Below are 19,994 nucleotides of genomic sequence, written 5' to 3' on the forward strand. Positions count from 1 at the left end.
GTAATAGCATTTTGCAGGCAAAGAAATATTCAACTATATCCATACCTGGATGATTGTCTAACTCAGGCAAAAAAACAGGCCATTCTTCTAAAACATCTGGCGTTTGTAAAAAGAGTTCTAACTTGTCTAGGGTACACCATAAACAAAAAGAAATCTCAACTGGTACCCTCTCAAAAGATTACATTCCTGGGTGCAAGCTTGAATACAACTGCCCAGATGGCTTTCCTTACGCCAGAAAAGCAAATTCATTTGGTGACTTCAAACAGGTGGCCACAAAAACCCTGCTATCTGCAAGGCAAATACTGCAAGCCTTTGGGGTTCATGGCCTCCTGCATTCTTCTAATTCCATATGCAAGACTGCATTTGAGGGAACTTCAGTGGTACTTAAAAAGTTTGTGGAATCAACATTGTCACAGCCTGGAAACAATGATTCGTATCATACCTTGCCTGCGCCTAGAGTTCCTATGGTGGGCAGAGACCTGTCACCAAAACAAGGGACTGCCATTCACACCACCCCTGCCGCCCAAACCCTAACTACAGATGCATCAGACTATGCATGGGAAGTGCATTCAAGGCAAATGGAGCCCAAATCAAATGCACCTTCATATCAATCAAAAAGAAATGCTAGCTGTATATAATGCACTGACAGCCTTCAAGGACTACCTTCATCCAGGGCAGTTACTGATAAAGATGGACAACACCACGGTAATGTGGTACATAAACAAGCAGGGGGGTACACATTCCTACCCCCTCTGCAGACTAGCCATGGCATTGTGGAACACGGCCTTGAGCTACCAAGTACAACTACAATCTCAATTCCTGCCAGGAAAGCAGAATGTTCTGGCAGACGAACTAAGCAGAAATTTCATGGACCCTCATGAATGGAAACTGGAACCATGAATTTTCGACATGTTGGCACGCAAATGGTGGTGCCCAGACTTTTTGCATCACCCCAGAACTACCAGTTGGACAAATTTTGCACAAGAACTCATCACAAAAAAGCCTGGAAAGTGGATGCTCTGTCCTTCAGCTGGAAAAACCTATCAGTCTATGCCTTTCCCTCTGCCTTTGCTCTCCAAAATTCTACTAAAAGTCAAACAGGACAAACCAAAAATGATTTTGATTGCTCCAGACTGGCTTCACCAGCACTGGTACCCACTCCTGCGCAGTATGTCACACATTCCTCCGTGGCACCTGCCTCAGACACCTTCCTTACTGTCTCAGCAGGAGAACCAAATTCTGCACCATCAGCTCCAAACATTGAACCTTACAGCTTGGCTAATCACTTAAATTCCCCCTTAACATCCCTCAGCAAACCTGTGATGGATGTCATTTTGGAGGCGAGAAGACCTAGTACTGGAAAATCTTATGCTGACAGATGGAAAAGATTCTGTGCCTGGAATCAATCTCAAGGGATGAGCACATCAGTGCCCAATTTACCTCAGATTTTGCAATATTTAACTGAGATGCTTCACAAGGGCCTGTCTTTTTCTTCCATAAAAATCCATGCTTCAGCCATTTCAGCTTATTACAACACAGACCCCCCCCCTTCTCTCATACTCTTTTAAAGAAGTATCTCAGAGGGGCCAAAAACTTGAGACCACCCAGGAGAGCTCCTACCCCTGCCTGGGACCTTAACTTTGTATTGGAGAAACTCACTCTACCTCCTTTCGAGCCAGCTGCAACTGCAGACTTAAAATTTCTTTCCTGGAAAACAGCCTTCCTTTTAGCAATCACTTCAGCTAGAAGGATATCTGAATTACAGGCCCTTATGGCAGTGGAGCCTTTCATCATCTTTCATGCGGACAGGGTGTCACTCAGGACTAATCCATCATTCATGCCCAAGGTGGTATCCAGTGTGGCTCTTAATCAGTCCATTCATTTGCCAACTTTCTTTCCCAGTTCACAAAACAAGGGAGAGTGGATTCTGCATTCCTTGGATGTACACAGACAACTTAGATTCTACTTGGACAGGACTAAATCTCGAAGAAAATCTGAACAAATGCAGGTAGCATTTGCTGCAGGGGCAGAGGGGAAGGCTATTTCAAAGCAGACCATTTCCAAATGGATAAGCCATTGTATTCGTTTCTGCTATATGCACCATGGTAAACCTATCCCCAAGGGGATCAGATCTCATTCCACCAGGGCTACATCTACTTCTTCAGCCTTTCTCAGAGGGTTTCCTACCAGCGACATTCTAAAAGCTGCTACCTGGAGGTTCAGTTCATACTTTCACCAAGCATTATCACTTGCCAATTTTCTCTAAATCCAGAGCTGGCTTTGCCACTGCTGTTTTGCAGGGCCTTATAGCTGGTCCTAATGCTGTATAAATCCATCCTCCCAACCTTAGCTTTGGGAATCTACCTAAATGTAATGACTGCAACAATGAAACATGATGAACATAGTACAGATGTTCATCGTGTTTCACTGTTGCAGTCATTACACTTGGGTTATCCTGCTGGCAGGCAACCCGCAGTCGGCCCGAGTTCCAAAGTCTTGGTCCGGCATCGGTTGCTGTCACCTCTTCCCTGGCGTCAGTACGCCAGGGGTATAAAAGTTGCAATCGACACCATTTTCTTCAGTCTTTCTTGCCATGCTGTGCCCGGAGCAAAAGCAGTTCGCAAGTGCTGGTCGGCCGACTCCTGAGATTTTCAAAATTGAGTTTCAGAACCGAAGTCTTCAATAAAGCTAAGTACCCCGTTGGGGAAACTTTTTCTTGCTGCAGACCGATGTCAGTAAAAGTTAATAATTGTATTTCTTGTGGGAAGCAAATACCTCATAAGGACTTTCACTCTTACTGTATTCCTTGCCTAGGCCCTGACCACAACGTTACTAGTTGTCTGTTTTGTGCTAGATTCAATAAACGCACTATTAAACGTCGGTTTGATTTCGCTTTACATTATTTTGGCCGATGGTTTAATTACATAATGCCGTCGGAAGAACCGACGACCGCAATTTATAAAAAACGCAAAGACAAAGAAAAGGACAGGCATCCGAGGTCCAAAACCAACAACGAAGCCTCTTCTAGGCCAGTCGCCGGTTCTCAGTGAGGCGCTTTTGCAGCCCCTGACACCCGCTACCTCAGAGCCACAGTCCGTAACCGACAGCCACGTGGAGACAATGAGGCCTGTGGAAACTCAAAGTATTGGGCCTACGGAAACTATACCCTCAGATGGGTCTGGAGCCGCTGAGCAGGCATCAGCTTCTGAGGGTGTTTTCAGACCTTCACAGCTTACAATTAAGCCCACTACAGCAGCAAAGGCAAAGTCAAAAACACCATTAAAGACAAGGAAACAAGTACAGCATTCTTCAGAACAGTCATCCATGCCAAAGAAACAGATGCTTAAAATGGCCGAAGACCTAATTACTTTAATCAGGGGTTCCCATCCCCCTCCTGACAAAAGGCCTAGGCAAGACACTGACTATGATTCCTCTGACCAGGTTTCCATTTCCTCTGATTCCTCTTCTGATCAGGGATATTCTCTCCCTCCCTATGAGGACTCTGATGCAGAAGAGTCTATACCTTCCGCCTGAGGATTATTCTTTTGGGGACACCCTGCACCCCATGAGGGAGCATTTCCATTGGTAGAGCCAGGATTATTCAGAATCCAAGAAAAGGCTCAGAGACTTTATTTTATTGCCTCAGCACAGGCCCCTGGCTATCCCCCTTGTTCGTGATATTGTTGATGTTTTTCCTGAATCCAGTCTGTCTCCTGATTCCTTACCCCCTGCACCAGTCAAGCCAGACAGGTACTACAGGGTCCCTGACCCTCATAAATTTCTTTACAAAAACCCCGCTGCAGACCCAGAAACAATTTCTCAGGGTCCTAAAGGGGTTAAGGCTTCCACTACTAAAAATCCTGTCCCCTCAGATAGGGATTCCAAAGCTCTGGACACATGGGGGAAAAAAGTTTACACTTCTGCTACTTTAGCTGTAAGAGCTTTAAACTGCCAGTTTCACATGCTTAAATATCAACAGTACCTCATGTCATTGTTAAAACAGAAAATGGTTTCAAATTCAGAAAGTCCTGACAGTAAGGAAATGCAGGATTTATTGCATGCAGTTGAACAAGTGGGAAAACATACTCTGCAGTGTGGTTTTGATTCATTAGAGGCTTCTTGTAGAGCCGAGTTACAGGCTCTGTTATTCGAAGGCATGCTTGGTTGAAAGAACAAAGTTTACCTGACCATGTTAAAGTAAAATTATCGGATGCCCCACTACAGCATAATACTTTGTTTGGTGTTAAGGCAGAAGAGGTGTTAAAGAAAATGGAGGATAAAGCAAAATCAATGCACACAGTGAAAGATTTCTTACAGGTTCAACCACCTAGATTTAGCAGAAACTGGCCTTCAAAAAATTGGTCCTTTCCAGTGTCAGACAGGCCACAAAGAGGCAGATACAGGCCAAGAGGCAGATCTCAGCCCCAAGGCTCCTACAGACCTAAACAATGGGGTGCTTCAGCCCCCAAAGGAGGGGAAGACAAATCACAACCTTATAGGAAACAGTCCCAATGACTTCCCTCTACAAATGCCAAGCACTTACCTTTTGACAGCACTCCTAGGGGGGAAGCTAACATTTTTCTCAAAAAATTGGCACATGATCACCCAGGACCAATGGGTGCTGAATATTGTTTCTCAGGGTTGCAGGTTCCACTTCCACACGCTTCCAAAACCAAAAGGTATGCCAGACCTGCCACAAAACCAATGGGCAGAGGCACAAAAACAGATTGCTGTTCTTATGGACATGGGAGCTATTCAAAAAGTTCCACAGCAAGAACAGGGACAAGGATTTTACTCTAGACTTTTCTTAGTACCCAGAATGGACAAAGCCTGGAGACCAATACTGGACCTGTCAATCCAAAATACTTTCCTGGATGTTCCAAAATTCAAAATGCTAACACTACAGCAACTTCTGCCCATGCTAGGCAAGAAGGCTTGGCTAGTTACTTTGGACCTCAAGGAGGCATACCTGCATGTCCCAATCAGACAGTCTTGCAGAAGATACCTCAGATTTATAGCGGGCTCAATGCATTACCAATTCTCTGCACTGCCCTTTGGCTTATCTACTGCTCCCAGGGTCTTCACAAAATGCCTGGCACCAGTAATTGCATTTTGCAGACAAAAAGGAATTCAAATATATCCCTACTTGGATGACTGCCTTATTCAAGCAGAGAGCAAGGACATTCTTCTAAAACATCTGGCGTTTGTAAAAAGATTACTAATTTGCCTAGGGTACACAGTAAGCGAAAAGAAATCGAAACTAGTGCCCTTTCAAGAGATAATATTCCTGGGTGCAAGCTTAAATACAACTGTCCAGATGGCTTATCTCACGCTAGACAAAGGAAACTGACTCATTACCTTCAAATGATGGCAACAAAAACCCAGCTCCCTGCAAGAAAAATTCTGCAGGCCCTGGGCTTCATGGCATCCTGCATTCTACTAATTCCATATGCAAAACTGCATATGAGGAAACTACAATGGTATCTAAAAAGTGTTTGGACTCAGCATTGTCACAGCCTGGAGACAATCATAACTTTAATTCCCTGCCTACAACAGGAGTTTCGATGGTGGTCCCAGGCCTGTCACCACAACAAGGGGCAGCCTTTCACCTTACCCACAGCCAGACAGACAATAAAAACGGATGCATTGGATTATGCCTGGGGGGCACATGTGGCAGGAAAATGTATTCAGAGCACGTGGCCCAAGGAACAAATGCATCTTCACATCAATCAAGAAGAGATGCTAGCTGTACAGAATGCCCTGACAGCTTTCAAGGACCTACTACATCCAGGACAACTAGTAATAAAGACGGACAATACCACAGTCATGTGGTACATAAACAAGCATGGGGGCACACATTCCTACCCCCTGTGCAGGCAAGCCATGACTTTGTCGAACACAGCACTGACCTATCAAGTACATCTGCAGGCACAATTCCTGCCAGGAACAAAAAATACACTGGCAGACGAACTAAGCAGAAATCTCATGGATCCTCATGAATGGAAGCTAAATCCACAAGTGTTCAGCATGATAACGAGGAAATGGGGACACCCAGACATAGATCTTTTTGCCTCCCCTCACAATTACTAAATACAGAAATTTTGCACAAGAACTCATCACTCTCAAGCATGGAAAGTGGATGCTCTGTCATTCAGCTGGAAAGGCCTGACAGTATATGCCTTCCCTACGATGCCTCTTCTTACCAAGGTGCTACTAAAAGTCAGACAAGAAAGGCCAAAAATGATTCTGATTGCCCCAGACTGGCCAGGCCAGCACTGGTACCCAATCCTAAAGAGTTTGTCTCAAGGCCCAGTTTGGCTTCTACCTCAAATTCCTCATCTTCTGACACAACAAAACAATCAGATTCTACACAGCCAGCTCAGAACCTTAAACCTGGCAGCATGGCAGATAATGTAGCCACTCAGACTGCACCTCTCTCTAAAGTTGTTATGGATGTCATTTTAGAAGCCAGGAGGCCCAGCACTAGGAAGTCTTATGCAGAAAAATGGAAGAGATTCTGTGCTTGGAACCAGGCACAAGGGCTCGAACCACTTGTCCCTAATATACCTCAGATTTTACAATACCTAACTGAGATGCTGGACAAAGGCTTATCTTTCTCATCTATTAAAATACATGCCTCTGCCATTTCTGCTCTTTGCAATACGGAACCTCCTATTTTTTCACATCCTGTGCTACGACAGTACCTCAGAGGGGCAAAAAATATAAGACCCCCAAGGAGAGCACCAGTACCTACTTGGGACCTCAATTTTGTTTTAGAAAAACTCACACTGCCTCCTTTTGAACCAGCCAGCACAGCTGATCTAAAATTCTTGTCATGGAAGCCTGCTCTGCTCCTAGCAATAACTTCAGCAAGAAGAGTCTCAGAGTTACAGGCATTAATGGCTGTGGAACCTTTCCTCATTTTTCATCAGGACAGGGTTTCTCTTGTGACAAACCCAGCATTCATGCCAAAAGTGGTCTCCAATGTGGCCTTAAACCAAACTATTCATTTACCTACGTTTTACCCAAAACCAGAGAATAAAGGGAAGAGACTTCTGCACGCTTTGAATATACACAGACAGCTACGATTCTACTTGGACAAAACAAAAGCTTTCAGAAAAACTGAGCAACTGTTTGTAGCCTATGCTGCAGGATCACAAGGAAAGCCTATTACAAAGCAGACAATCTCAAAATGAATAGGACACTGCATCTGCTTCTGTTATGCACAACATGGCAAATCAGTGCCTAAGGGCATTAGGCCTCATTCTACCAGAGCAGCAGCCACTTCAGCAGTTTTCCTCCAGAGGAGTACCAACCAAAGACATTTTAGAAGCTGCATAATAAAAACAACGAAAACTCCTACTGCCACAAAACTGCAACACAACTCTGGCCCCAACAAAAAAATGAATTTCTTTTCACCGACTGTGAAATGAGACCACCAGATAAAACATAATCTTTTATTTCTCTTGTTCTAGCGCTTCGGTGCTACCACCTTCAAGGAATATAAGTACAAATACATATCCTTATATAAAACATCTAATTGATACACACACCCACCAATTATATAATTATATAATTGTGTAGCAAAATTCCCTATTAAAGTAAACATCTCCAGTTAAATTCATTATTAAGACCATTGTCATAGTTTTATATTTTAAAATAAAAATACTTTCCTTATACAACAATTTATGTTTTAACACATTTTCATCACCACATAAACTTTTTACACTTTCTAAAACTGTGCCTTTTAACAAAGACACATCACCATTATGAAATGCATTAAAATGTGTTTCAATTATTTTATTCCCCCTCTTATTCCTCACATCTCTAACATTTTCCAAAAATCTAATCCGGAATTCTCTCTTAGTCTCACCTATATAATATAGTCCACATGGACATCTAAGTGCATATATTACCCCCTTACTTCTGCATGTAAAAACCTCCCTTGGTATAAACCTCACCCCATTTATTTCCTCAAATGAACTATATTTGTACAAATGCTGCATCTGTTGCAGCATATCGTACCCAAACTTACAACCATCTTCGGTATATCTATTTTGGGCATTTGAAACTTTCCGTGTACCACCATATCCTTCAAATTCCTACCCCTTTTATATGAAAAAAGGGGTTTATTTGGAAGGATACTTGCCAGAACCCTGTCTTCTCGCAAATATTTCCAATAATATTCTATCAAAATTTTAATATCCTCACTTTTCACATTATATACCGAAACAAAATAAATTTCATCTACTTTATCCTGTTTAACTTCAGGAACTCTTCTAAATTGGGACCGATGCTGTCTTCCATACAAAAGGTTACCCTTCACTAAACCTATATCTTTCTTTAATTTCGTCAAGGCTTGTTTCAAAATATTCGGGCTATAGCCCCTCTGTAAAACATCTTACTTGTCGTTTCCCATTCCTTCTCCAAATTACTTACTTCACTACACAATCTAGAGACACGAGCCAATTCCCCATAAGGTAAAGCTTCTAACACATGAGAAGGGTGGCAACTTGATGCATGCAGGTACTGATTACCGTCCACAAATTTTCTATGTATATTGGACGAAATGTTCCCTTCTTCTGTACCTTCCAAAATAAGATCCAAATATACCACCCTATTAACCTTCTGAAGTCCATCAAAAGCCAGACCAAAGGGATTCCTTTGTAAATCTAACATAAACTCATCTATTTGCTCTATACCACCCTCACAAATAAAAATCAAATCATCGATGTAACGAAAATAAAATTGCACATGTCTCTTCACAAAATCCAAATTAAATAAAAATTTACTTTCAAAAAAAGACATGAAAAGGTTCGCATACATGGGGGCAAATGCTGCCCCCATTGCTGTACCTTGTTTCTGTCTATATAATACATTATCAAAATAAAAATAATTATTCTTTAAACAAAAATCAATCATGTCTATATAATATAATTCATTTTAGAAGCTGCAACCTGGAGCTCAGTGCACACCTTCACCAAGTACTACCACTTACCTCTCTACTCTAAATCCAGAGCAGGCTTTGCCACTGCAGTTCTGCAGGGCCTGGTAGCCTCTCCAAATCCAATTTAGACCCAGCCGCGCAACCTCAGCTTTGGGATTCTACCCAAGTGTAATGACTGCAACAGTGATCCACGATGAACATAGTACAGTTGTGTACCTACCATAAATGTAGATGTTCAAGTGTATTCACTTTTGCAGTCGAGGTTACCCACCCACCATTCCCCTTGTTTCATTGCTGGGACTATTCTATACTTCTCATCTCCATACAACCTATGTGGTGTATTTGCTTGTAGATGAAGGAAATGTTTATAGTTATATATGCATGTTTTTTGGCATAATTTTATCTTTCCAGCCTTCCTATCTGGGGGCACCTGACATCTGGGGCAAGAAAAACTGAAGAAAATGGCATCGGTTGCAACTTTTATACTTCTGGCGCACTGACATCAGGGAAGAGGCGACAGCAACCGACACCGGACCAAGACTTTGGAACTCGGGCCGACTGCGGGTCGCCTGCCAGCAGGATAACCCAAGTGTAATAACTGCAACAGTGAATACACTCTAACATCTACATTAATGGTAGGTACACAACTGTACTTTGTGTATACTTACCATAAATGTAGATTTTCGAGTGTATTCACTGTTGCAGTCCTGGTTACCCTCCCTCCAGCCCCCTGTTTTTCTTTTACTATACCTCTTCTTTCTTTTACTATGCTTAAAAGCCTTTTTGGTGTATTTGCTTTTGTTTGGAGGTATATTTTTGTGTTTCTAATTTTATATTTGTATATGTATATTTATATGTATGTGTATGTATATATATATATATATATATATATATATATATGTATGTATGCGTGTGTATATATATATATATATATATATATATATATATATATATATATATATATATATATTGCTCCCCATTTGAGGAGCACCTGACATCTGGGGCAAGAAAAACCGATGTAATGGCGTCGGCTGTATGTTTTATACCCCTGACAACCTGACGTCATGGAAGAAGGGACAGCAACTGACACAGGACCCAAGACTTTGTTAATCATGCCGACTGAGGGCAACCTGCCAGCAGATTACCAAAATGTAATGACTACAACAGTGAATACACTCGAACATCTACATTTATGGTAAGTTTACAAAGCTGTACTTTGTTGATATATTTTTGCTTCTAAATATTTTGGTGCTCGGTTCAGTTATCATGATATGTCTTCGGTAAGCAGTCTGACTACCGACATTCCGAAAAAACGCAAAGATAAAGACAGAGACAGGCCGCCTAGATCCAAAGCTTCCGACGATGCTTCTCCTAAGCCAGTCGCCAGTTCGGTGGAACTCAGTGAGGCGCTTTCGCAGCCTCTGATACCCACTACTTCAGATTCACAGGCCTCTACTGAGACCCATTCATATGCCGCGAGGTGTGTCAACTGTGGAACCTGCGGATGTCTCTACCTTAGATGGGTCCGGAGCCTCTGTGCAGGTATCGGCTTCTGAGGGTGTATTCAGGCCTACTGACTTGCGTATTAAACAGACGCCATCTTCTTCTTCAAGGCCTAAAACTCGAACCATGCCTAGAAAACTGACCCCCAGACTGCATGGTCAGGCCTCTATCCCTAAAAAACAAATGATAAGAATGGCTGAAGACCTTATTACTTTAATCAGGGGAAGCCAGACTTCCTCTCTGAGACCTAGGACTGAGTTTGCTTATGATACTTTTGACCAGAATTCTGCATTTTCTGTTTCCTCTGATGACCAGGATTTACCCTTAACTACCTCTGAGGATTTTGATGCTGAGGACTGTATTCCCTCTGCTTCCCTCCAGAGGATTTTTCTTTTGGTGAAACCTTGCATACTCTCAGGGATCATTTTCGTTGGGAAAGTCAGGATTTCTCTGATTCTAAAAAGAGGCTTAGGGATTTCTTACTCCTACCCCAGCACAGGCCTTTAGCCATACCTCCTGTACTAGACATTGTTGATGATCCCTTTTCAGAATCTAGCTTGGCCCCTGACTCTTTACCTCCTGCTCCCAGAAAACCTGATGGATATTACAGGGTCCCTGACTCTCACAAGTTCATTTTTAAAAATCCTACTGCGGATCCTGAGACTATTTCACAGGGACCCAAGGGCATTAAAGCTACTGCCAAAAATCCTACCCCCTCTGATAGAGACTCCAGGGTGCTGGATAGATGGAGTAAGAAGGTATACACTTCTGCAACTTTGGCCATTATGGTCTTAAACTGCCAGATGTTCGTCGTGTTTCACTGTTGCAGTCATTACACTAGGGTTATCCTGCCGGCAGGCTACACTCAGTCGGCCTGAATTCCAAAGTCGGTTGCTGTCGCCTCTTCCCTGATGTCAGTGCGCCAGGGGTATAAAAGATGCAGCAGATGCCATTTTCTTCAGTCTTTGTTGCCGCGCGGTGCCTGAAGCATAAGCAGTTCGCAAGCGCTGGTCGGCCGACTCCTGAGATTTTTATGTTCGAATTTCAGATCCGAAGTCTTCATTAAAAGCTAAGTACCCCGTTGGGGAAACTTTTTTCTTGCTCCAGTCCGATGTCAGAAAAAGTTAATTGTATTTCTTGTGGGGAAGCAAATACCTGATAAGGACTTTCATTCTTACTGTATTCCTTGCCTAGGCCCTGACCATGACATTGCTAGTTGTCGGTTTTGTGCTAGGTTTAACCAACGCACTATTAAGCGTCGGTACGATTTTGCATTACACTATTTTGGCAGAAGTTTTAATAATACGATATAGTCGAATAGCCATCCGACTACCAGAATTCACAGAAACGCAAAGAAAAGGACAGGCATCCGAGGTCCAAAACCGACGAGGCTTCTTCTAAGCCAGTTACCGGTTCTCAGTGTGGCACCTTCACAGCCCTGACGCCCGCTACTTTAAACCCGCAGGCCGCTACCGACTCCCATGTGGAGTCGCCTAGGCCACTGGAAGCTCAAGGTATTGGACCTTCGGAAACTAATCCCTCAGATGGGTCCAGAGCCGCTGAGCAGGCATCAGCTTCTGAGGGTGTTTTCAGACCAACTTAATTATACATTAAAACGACTTCAGCTTCAATGGCAAAGACTAAAGCTCCCTTAAAGACAAAGAAACAAGTACAACAGCCTCATGGACAGGCCTCCATGCCCAAAAAACAGATGCTCAAAATGGCCGAAGACTTAATTACTTTGATCAGGGGTTCCCATCCCCCACCTGATAAAAAGCCTAGGCAAGAGACAGAATATGAATCTTCAGATCAGGTTTCCATTTCATCTGATTCCTCTTCTGATCAGGAATACTCTTTTCTTCCCTATGAGGATTCTGATGCTGAAGAATCTATCCCTTCAGACTCTCCTCTTGAGGATTACTCTTTTGGGGAAACCTTGCATACCATGAGGGAGCATTTCCACTGGGAGAGCCAAGATTTTTCAGAATCTAAGAAAAGGTTGACTTCCTTTTGCTACCACAACACAGGCCCCTAGCTATTCCACCTGTGTTAGACATTGTTGATGATGTATTTTCAGAGTCCAGTCTGACCCCTGACTCCTTACCTCCAGCTCCTTTTAAGCTATACGGGTACTACAGGGTTCCTGACTCTCATAAATTCATTTTCAAAAACCCTGATGCTGACCCAGAAACTCTCTCTCAGGGTCCCAAAGGGGTCGAGGCTTCCGCTGCAAAAAACCCTACCCCCTCTGACAGGGATTCTAGGGCATTGGACAAATTGGGAAAAAAGATTTACACTTCCGCTACCTTGGCTATAAGGGCTTTAAATTGTCAGTTTGCTTAAACAGAAAATGTTGGCTAATTCTGAATGTGCAGAAAACAAAGAAATGCAGGATTTATTGCATGCAGCTGAACAAGTTGGAACGCATACTTTGCAATGTGGTTTTGATTCTTTGGAGGCCTCCTGCAGAGCTGCTGTTACGGGTTCTGTCATCCGGAGGCATGCTTGGTTAAAGGAACAAAGTCTGCCTGATCATGTCAAAGCAAAATTATTAGATGCCCCCATTATACTTTGTTTGGTGTTAAAGCAGAAGAGGTGTTAAAGAAAATGGAGGACAAAGCTAAATCTATGCAAACTGTTAAGGATTTCATAAAGGTTCAGCCTCCACGATTTAGCAGACACTGGCCTACAAAGAATTGATCCTTTCCAGTGTCGGACAGACCACAAAAGGGCAGATACACACACCCAAGAGGCAGATCCCAGCCCCAAGGTTCGTACAGGTCTAAACAATGGGGTGCTTCTACCTCCAAAAGTGGAGAAGACAAATCACAGCCATACAGGAAACAGTCCCAATGACTTCCTCCTGCCTGCACCAAGCACTTACCTTCTGGCAGCACCTTTAGGGGGGAAACTAGCACTTTCTTCTCAAAACTGGCACATAATAACCCAGGACAAATGGGTCCTAGACATAGTGTCACAAGGCTACGAGTTTCACTTCCATACCCTGCCAAGGACAAACGGTTGGCCAGACCTGCCAAAACATCAGTGGGCAGAGGCACTAAAGCAAGTCTCATCCCTCATGGACATGAGGGCCATTCAACAAGTACCAGAGCAAGAGCAGGGACAAGGATTTTATTCAAGGCTGTTCTTGGTACCAAGAAAGGACAAGACCTGGAGACCAATACTGGACCTATCTATTCTAAACACATTTCTGGTTATACCAAAATTCAAAATGTTGACTGTACAGCAACTTCTGCCCATGCTGGGCAAGAAGGCTTGGCTTGTGACTTTAGACCTAAAAGAGGCATACCTCCATGTCCCAATCAGACAAACATGCAGAAGATACCTCAGATTCAAAGCTGGCTCAATGCACTACCAATTCTCTGCACTGCCCTTTGGCTTATCTACTGCGCCCAGGGTCTTCACAAAGTGCCTGGTACCAGTAATTGCATTCTGCAGACAAAGATGAATACAAATATATCCTTACTTGGACGACTGCCTCATTCAAGCAGAGAACAAGGACATTCTACTACAGCATCTGGCATTTGTAAAGAGATTTCTAATAGGCCTAGGGTACACAGTCAATGAAATGAAATCAAAACTAGTACCCTCTCAAGAGATAATATTCCTGGGTGCAAGCTTAAATACAGCTGCCCAGATGGCTTATCTCACGCCAGACAAACAAAGGCAACTGACTACTATTTCAACCTGTTGGCAACGAAGGCCCAGTTATCTGCAAGAAAAATTCTGCAGGCTTTGGGCTTCATGGCATCCTGCATTTTACTAATTCCATATGCGAGACTGCATATGAGGAAACTTCAGTGGTACCTAAAAAGTGTTTGGACTCAACATTGACACAGCCTCGAAACAATAATTACCCTCATTTCCTGCCTGCAACAGGAGTTTCTTTGGTGGGCGAAGGCTTGTCACCAGAACAAGGGACAGCCATTCACTTTACCCCCAGCCAGGCAGACTTTAACAACGGATGCATTAGATTATGCCTGGGGGGCCCACATAGCAGGAAGATGTATTCAAGGCACATGGTCAGCAAACCAAATGCATCTACATATCAATCAAAAAGAGATGCTAGCTGTTCAGAATGCCCTGACAGCTTTCAAGGACCAACTTCATCCGGGACAACTACTAATAAAGACAAGACAACACCATGGTCATGTGGTATATAAACAAGCAGGGAGGCACTCATTCTTACCCCCTTTGCAGACTAGCCATGACTTTGTGGGACACAGCATTGACTTACCAAGTACATCTGCAGGCTCAATTCCTGCCAGGAAAGATAAATCCTCTGGCAGACGAACTAAGCAGAAATCTCATGGATCCCTACGAGTGGAAATTGGATCCACAAGTCTTCAGAATGATAAGGAAATGGGGATGCCCGGATATAGATCTATTTGCCTCTCCTCACAACTACCAACTAGAAAGATTCTGCACAAGGACTTATCACAGACAAGCATGGAAAGTGGACGCCCTATCTTTCAGCTGGAAAAGCTTAGCAGTATATGCCTTTCCTCGACTGCCTCTCTCCTCCCCAAGGTACTCCTAAAGGTCAGACAAGGGAAGCCAAAGATGATACTGGTTGCCCCAGACTGGCCCCGCCAGCACTGGTATCCACTCCTAAGGAACATGTCTCAATGCCCGGCTTGGACCTTGCCTCAAATACATCTACTGTCCCAGCAAATCAATCAGATCCTGCACAGCCAACCAAAGACCTTAAATCTGGCAGCATGGTGTATAATGTAGTGATAAAAAATGTGCCTCTCACTAAAGCTGTAATGGATGTCATTTTGGAGGCCAGAAGGCCTAGTACCCGAAAATCTTACGCTGGAAAATGGAAGAGATTCTGTGCTTGGAACCAGGCACAAGGAATTGACACAGATGTACCAAATATTCCTCAGATTTTGCAATACTTAACTGAGATGCTGGACAAAGGCCTATCCTTTTCATCAATTAAAATTTATGCCTCTGCCATTTCGGCTCATTACAATACAGAGCCACCAGTCTTTTCTCATCCCTTGTTAAGGCAGTACCTCAGAGGAGCCAAAAACTTAAGGCCTCCAAGGAGATCACCAATACCTGTATGGGACCTCGGTTATGTTTTGGAAAAAACTCACCCTGCCTCCTTTTAAGCCAGCTGATATAAAGTTTTTTTCTTGGAAAACAGCTCTGCTCCTAGCAATAACCTCTGCAAGACGAGTCTTAGAGCTACACGCACTCATGGCTGTGGAACCTTTTATAATTTTTTATCCAGACAGGGTTTCTGAGGACAAACCCGACATTTATGCCTAAGGTAGTGTCCAGTGTGGCCCTTAACCAAACTATTCATCTGTCTACTTTTTATCCAAATCCACAGAATAAGGGGTTGAGAATTCTGCATTCTTTGGACATACACAGACAGCTACGCTTCTACTTGAACAGAACCAAAGCTTTCAGAAAGACAGAGCAACTACTAGTGGCATATGCTGCAGGATCACAAGGAAAGACTATCTCAAAGCAGACTATTTCAAAGTGGATAGGCCACTGCATTCATTTATGCTATTCACAACATGGCAAGCCAGTGCCTAAGGGCATTAGGCCACATTCAGTCAGAGCAGCAGCCACTTCAGCAGCCTTCCTCAGGGGAGTACCAACCAAAGACATTTTAGAGGCTGCTACCTGGAGTTCAGTGCACACCTTTACAAAGCACTATCATTTACCACTCTACTCTAAATCTAGGGCCGGCTTTGCCACTGCTGTTCTGCAGGGCCTCATAGCCGCTCCTAATGCTATTTAGCTCCAGCCTCCCAACCATAGCTTTGGGATTCAACCCAAGTGTAATGACTGCAACAGTGAAACACGAAGAACACAGTACAGTTGTGTACACTTACCATAAATGTACATGTTCGAGTGTATTCACTGTTGCAGTCCAGGTTACCCACCCACCATCCCCCATATCTTTGTTGCAACTTATCTGCACTTCTCTCTTCTATACAACCTATGTGGTGTATTTGCTTGTAGATGAAGGTATTATATATTTTTGATGCATGCATGTTTTATTGGTATATTTTTAGACTACCCTTTTTATGGCACCTGACATCTGGGGCAAGAAAAACTGAAAAAATTTGGCGTCGGCTGCATCTTTTATACCCCTGGCGCACTGACGTCAGGGAAGAGGCGACAGCAGCCAACGCCGGACCTAGATTTTGGAATTCAGGCCAACTGAGGGTAGTCTGCCAGCAGGATAACCCTAGTGTAATGACTGCAACAGTGAATACACTCTAACATCTACATTTATGTTAAGTGTACACAACTGTACTTTTCACATGTTAAAGTATTAGCATATTATTGGATTGCTTAAATAGAAAATGATGTTGATTCCTGACTGCGCTGAAAATAAGGATTTATAGGATTTACTGCATTCAGCTGAACAAGTTGGAAAACATACTTTGAAATGTGGTTTTGATTCACTAGAGACATCTTGCAGGGCTGCTGTAACTGGGTCTGTACTTGGAAGGCATGCTTGGCTTAAGGAGCAATCCTTGCCAGATCATGTTAAAGATAAATTACTGGATTCTCCCTTAAACCTGGACCACCTGTTTGACAACAAAGCAGAAGAAATTCTTAAAAAGATGGAGGAAAAAGCTAAATCTAAGCAAACTGTTAAAGATTTTTTTACAAGTACAACCTCCAAGGTTTAGTAGACATTGGCCTTCCAAAAAGTGGTCCTTTTCTTCCTCTTCCAGACCTTCTCAGTCCAAACCCAGATCCAGCAGAGCTCCCAGGCTTCATTTCGAAGGTACGCACAAGACTAAGCAGTGGTGGGTCTCCACTTCCAAATGTGGGAGTAATAAAACTCCCCCCTATAGTAAACTGTCTCAATGACTTATTTTTAAAACTTCCAAGCACTTCTCAACTGACTGCCCCTTTGGGGGGAAAGATTGCTCTTCATGCAGAGAACTGGGAATTCATTACCCAGGACAAATGGGTTTTAAATATAGTTTCCCAGGGATACAGATTTCAATTCCACATGTTACCAACACCAAGCGGGTGGCCAGATCTACCCCCAAATCAGTGGGCAAAGGCCCAGAGGCAAGTACTTTCTCTTAAGCATGGGATCTATTCAGTTCGTACTAGAAGAGGAAAAGGGACAAGGTTTCTACTCGAGTCTTTTCCTGGTACCCAGAAAAGACCATTCATGTCATCCTATCCTGGACCTGTCTACTCTAAACACCTTTTTGGTGATTCCAAAATTCAAGATGCTGACTCTTCATCAGTTGCTCCTTATGCTAGGCAAATACACCTGGTTGGCAACACTAGATTTAAAGGAAGCATACGTGCACATCCTAATCAGGGAATCTTGCAGAAGATACCTACGCTTCAAAGCAGGCTACGCGCACTATCAGTTCTCTGCACTGCCCTTTGGCTTATCTCCTGCACCCAGGGTATTCACAATATGCCTAGCTCCAGTCATTGCATTTTGCAGGCAAAGAAATATTCAAATATACCCATACCTGGATGATTGTCTAATTCAGGCAGAAAGCCAGGACATACTTTTGAATCATCTGGCCTTTGTACAAAGGGTGCTAACTTGTCTGGGGTACACTATAAATGAAAAGAAATCACACCCGGTACCCTGTCAACCAATTGTATTCCTGGGAGCACGCTTGAATACAATTTCCCAGATGGCTTTCATCACGCCAGAGAAACAAATTCATTTGACAACCTACTTCAAACAAGTGGCCACAAAACCCTGCTGTCTGCAAGTCAGATAGTACAAGCCGTGGGGTTCATGGCCTCCTGCATTCTTCTAATTCCATATGCAAGCCTGCATATGAGGAAACTACAATGGTTATCCAAAATGCCTATGGTGTCAACATTCTCAGGATCTAGAAGCAATGATTCTTGTCATACCTTGCCTATGCCTAGAGTTCCTTTTGTGGGCAGAGGCCTGCCACCAAAACAAGGGACTACCATTCACACTACCCCCTGCCACCCAAACCCTAGCAACAGACTCATCAGACTATGCATGGAGGGGCTCACCTGGCAGGGAAGTGCATTCAGGGCAAATGGAACCCAAGTCAAATGCACCTGCATATCAGTCAGAAAGAAATGTTAGCTGCAGAATGCTCTGAAAGCCTTCAAGGACTATATTCTTCTAGGACAATTAATGGTAAAGACGGACAACATCACTGTTATGTGGTACATAAACAAGCAGGGGGGGTACACATTCTTACCCCCCCTGCAGACTTGCCATGGCATTGTGGAACACAGCCCTGAGCTACCAAGTGCATTTACAAGCTCAATTCCTGCCAGGAAAACTAAATACACTGGCAAACGAACTAAGCAGAAACCTCATGGACCCACACGAGTGGAAACTGGAACCAAGGATTTTCAGCTTGTTGACAAGCAAATGGGGGGGGAGCCCAGATAGAGACCTGTTTGCCCTCCCCACAGAACTATCAATTGGACAAATTTTGCCCAAGGCACCGCTCCCCACAAACAAGCTTGGAAAGTGGATGCTTTGTCCTTCAGCTGGAAAAACCTATCAGTTTATGCCTTTCCTCCTCTGCCTCTACTCTCCAAAGTACTACTAAAGATCAAACGAGACAAACCAAGGACGATTTTGATTGCACCAGACTCACCACGCCAACACTGGTACCCCCTCTTGCGCAGTGTGTCACTGTTGGGCCCCATGGCACCTGCCACAGACTCCTACTCTATTGTCTCAGCAGGAGAACCAGATTCTGCACCCTCAGCTTCAAACACTGAACCTAGCAGCCTGGTTAATTACCTAATTTCTCCTTTACCATCTTTCAGTAAACCAGTGATGGATATCATTTTAGAGGCAAGGAGGCCTAGTACTAGAAAATCTTATGCTGAAAAATGGAAAAGATTCTGTGCCTGGAACCAGTCTCAAGGGATGAGCACAGCAGTGCCCAATTTACCTCAGATTTTACAATACTTAACTGAGATGCTTCACAAGGGCCTGTCTTCTCCATCAGAATTCACGCCTTAGTCATTTCAGCTCATTATAACACAGAACCTCCCCTCTTTTCTCATCCACTGCTCAAGCAGTTTCTTGGAGGGGCCAAAAATTTACGACCACCCAGGAGAGCTCCAACTCCAGCCTGGGATCTTTACTTTGTATTGGAGAAACTCACTATTCCTTCTTTCGAGCCAGCTGCTACTGCAGACTTAAAATTCCTTTCTTGGAAAACAGCTTTCCTTTTAGCAGTCACTTCAGCAATTAGGGTATCTGAATTACAGGCCGTTATGGCAGTGGAGCCTTTCATCATCTTTCATGCAGACAGGGTGTCCCTCAGGACCAATCCTTCCATGTCCAAGGTGTGGTATCCAGTGTAGCCCTTAATCAGTGTATTAATTTGCCAACCTTCTTTCCTAATCCACAGTACAAAGGGGAACGGATACTACACTCCTTAGATGTGCACAGACAACTTAGATTCTACTTGGACAGGACTAAACCTCAAAAGAAATCTGAACAATTGCTGGTGGCATTTGCTGCAGAGGCAGAGGGGAAGGCTATTTCAAA

General features: G+C 43.6%; 1 protein-coding gene across 3 annotated transcripts in view; it reads left to right on the forward strand.

The window, feature by feature from the left end:
- Positions 1 to 19,994, forward strand: part of RC3H2 (ring finger and CCCH-type domains 2) — a 2,406,224-nt gene that overhangs the window by 1,420,473 nt on the left and 965,757 nt on the right. The gene's annotated exons all lie outside the window — the stretch shown is intronic.

The sequence above is a fragment of the Protopterus annectens genome, chromosome 16.part0 (genome assembly GCF_019279795.1).
Source record: "Protopterus annectens isolate FY-2018-M chromosome 16.part0, PAN1.0, whole genome shotgun sequence".
In the NCBI taxonomy this organism is placed as follows: Eukaryota; Metazoa; Chordata; order Ceratodontiformes; family Protopteridae; genus Protopterus; species Protopterus annectens.